The sequence below is a fragment of the Carlito syrichta genome, unplaced genomic scaffold, assembly GCF_000164805.1.
Source record: "Carlito syrichta isolate Samal-C Ts95f unplaced genomic scaffold, Tarsius_syrichta-2.0.1 Scaffold315400, whole genome shotgun sequence".
Taxonomy (NCBI): domain Eukaryota; kingdom Metazoa; phylum Chordata; class Mammalia; order Primates; family Tarsiidae; genus Carlito; species Carlito syrichta.
Genome location: NW_007259496.1, coordinates 370027 through 372973, shown reverse-complemented (window position 1 = coordinate 372973; position 2947 = coordinate 370027). Strand labels below are relative to the sequence as shown.

The 2947-nt window shown below is 63.6% G+C and overlaps 1 protein-coding gene across 1 annotated transcript in view; it reads left to right on the top strand.

The window, feature by feature from the left end:
- Window positions 1–2947, top strand: part of SMARCD3 (SWI/SNF related, matrix associated, actin dependent regulator of chromatin, subfamily d, member 3) — a 39350-nt gene that overhangs the window by 29258 nt on the left and 7145 nt on the right. The gene's annotated exons all lie outside the window — the stretch shown is intronic.

Sequence of the window (2947 nt, the reverse complement as noted above, 5' to 3'; positions counted from 1 at the left end):
GCCGTGGGCCGTCAGGGCAGCCCTGAAGGGGCCCCCTCCCCACTCCGCTCGAGTAGAAGTGTGAGAGAGCCCAGCAGGACTCAGAGGGGAGAGTTGGAGGAAAAAAAAGGCAGAAAAGGGAAAGAAAGAGGAAGAGAGAGAGAGAGTGAGAGGCGCCGCTGAGCCCACCCCGATGGCCGCGGACGAAGTTGCCGGAGGGGCGCGCAAAGCCACGAAAAGCAAACTTTTTGAGTTTCTGGTCCATGGGGTGGTGAGTGGGGGAAAGTTAGCGGGGGAGGGCGAGCGAGCTGGCTCGGGCTGAATGGAGGGCTGATCGGGAGGGGCCGGGAGGGCGCTCCCGCTCTCCCACCCCGCCAGGGGGGGCGCCGCGGCCCACGGCCCAGCCCGGGACCGTGCCCGCGCCCTGGGCGCTCGAACACGTCGCCAGGCGGCCGGCCGGGCATGGCGCGAGGCGGGGAAGCGGCGCTTGGATGGGCTCTTGTCAGGGGCGGGCTGGGACCTGGGCGTGCGCCCCCCGGGCGGGGGTCCCCGCCGGGGCCGACGTGCTGACTTCCATTCTTTTCCTGTGGGCCCAGGTGTCGCCCCCGCCCTGGGCGTGGGGGCGGGGCACCGGGCCATGGCACAGGCAGGGCTGGGTTGTCTGTTCATCTGTTGGGACAGTGTCACTCTGCTGGTGTCTGGGGAGCAAGGAGCAGGTGACCCTGGAGGCACCGTGAGCGGGAAGCTCCTTGGCCGGGCAACTTCTGCATCCCAGCAGGAGGGCTCTGGGGCATTGCCCACGGCCTCTGCCCTCAGGGTCATGGAGACACTCGCTCTCGGGACTCCCCAAGTTAGGGGTCCGAGGGTCCCCCGGCAGACTCAGCCACCAGAAGCCGACGTCATTAAATGCCTCAGAGGTGTAAAAGAAGGGCTGGAGTTGGGCATACGAGGCCTAGAGACCTGAGGGACGGGCAGCACTGTCCTGCCACAGGCGGGCTGCGGAGGCACGTGGGAAGCAAAGGAAGCCTGGACCACCTACGGGGACGGTGGCTTGAGCTGAGTCTGTAGGGCCTGGGCTGGGAAGGGTGTGAAGGGGTGTGGGATGGGACAGGCAGGGGCGCCAGCACTTGTTAAGGGTGATGGGGTGGGAGGCCATGCACAGAGGAAGCAGTTAGGTTCTCTATGGCCAAATTTGGTTGTGACCCCAAGGAAGGCACTTTCTCAGTGATGGAGCTCAGACTCCCTAGAATCTTGGGTTTTTCGTGGGGTTGATGTCAGTGGTTGGCCTGGCTCCCTGGGGGTTGTGGAATCGTCCCTCTCAGGGCCTCTTCAGCAGATCAGCGAGTATCCCTGGCCTTGATATGGGGAGAGCAGCTGATAGGAAGAGGGAGCCTCCCTAGGGCAGCCTGTCCTCCAGCCCCAGGGACCTGTGGGGTAACCTTCCAGGGTGTCCATGCCAGCCAGCTGAATTACCAGCCCTAACCTAGCTGTCTGGGGAGGCCCTTTTAAAAAGGCCCATCTAGTGAGGAGAGGCTCCACGTGTGAATTTTCCATATAGTCAAATTAGAGCTTCAGTTCTTGAGTGGCTGTGAACCCCAGTGCCCCACTCCCAGTGCCCCATCTATGCTGGTGGGGAATGTCCAGGCGTGGGCTCCATTCTGAGCTGCTACCCTGGAGGCATGAGTGACAGGGTCAGGTGAGGTGGGGGAGGCGGACACTTGGCCAGGCAGGTTTCACTGTGGGAGCGATGGGCAGAGACAGCTGCTGGCTGGGGGTGGGAGGGCGTTAGGGTTAGACAAAGTGCAGGACTCGGAGGGACAGAGAGAGAGAGTTGGCAGTTAGAAGGGAAGCCCCGAGCCGAGCCCAGGGGCAGGGCTCCTCCTTTCGCTTAGGTGTGCAAGTGATCATAGGCCCAGGGACCACCCCCCCCACTCCCTGTGCTGCTCTCCTTGTCCCAGTCCCCATCCCACCCCCCCTCTGTTTTGCAGCCCCTGAAACTCCCTCTGCCCCTCCCCATCTCCCTTCTGGAGTCTGGACAAGTGGGGTTTGGAACACTTCACTCGCTGCGTTTGCATCTCATTTACACCCCATCTGACCACCCAGGGGTAGTGGCAAGGGAAGAGGAGCTGCCTCCTCTCCCCCTCCACGGGCCCCCTTTGAACCCTGACTCCTGACCTCACTGCAGTGAGGGAGGGAAGTGGAGATCTCTGCCCATCTAGGTGGACAGGAAGGGAGATGAGTGGAAATGTTGCTGCCTTGACCCACCCAGGCCCCCTGGCCAGCTCCCTCTCCTCCGGGTCAGAGAATCTGGACAGGGTCTGGGGCAGCCCCCTCAGGTTGCCCTTGTCTACATCTGGCCTTCACCCTGGGGGCAGATTCCTGGGGGGGGCTGAGTCAGTGTAGCCTCCTGGGTGTGAAGACCAGGAGTCCGCTGAGGGGGGCTAGGTTTGGGACTGAGGGGCCAAAAGCAGGGCGCAGAGAACAGAGTGGGCTGAGATGAGGAGGGAGCGAGCCCCAGGCAGAACCTCCCAGGACTAACTAGACTGGGGCGGAGGAGGAGCACAGTCCGAGAGGGGGCAGGGTCCCTGACCTAAACGAAGCTTCAGAGAGCGAAAGGCCCTGGGCCCTCGGAAGCGGCCGTTCCGGTGCTGCCGCTGCCGGGATGAGCTGCGTGACCTTGGCGAGGTCGCTTTTCTCCTTGAGCCACAGTTGCCCCATCCGTCAAGTGGGGATGAAAGGACCTGCTCAGTCTGTGTTGCAGGGGAGCATGCGGATGTGAACAGCCCTTGAAAGGCTGAAAGGCGCTGTCGGAATTCGTTTCTGCGGCACCTTCCGCGGACCCGGGGCTCGGCAGTGCCCTGTGCCATGCCTGGCTTCAGTTAGCGCCCTGCAGCGACGCCGAGCCCCCTCCGCCAGAGCCGCGCGGATTCCGGCGCCCCTGCCCCTCCCGCCCGCCGCTCACACCCAG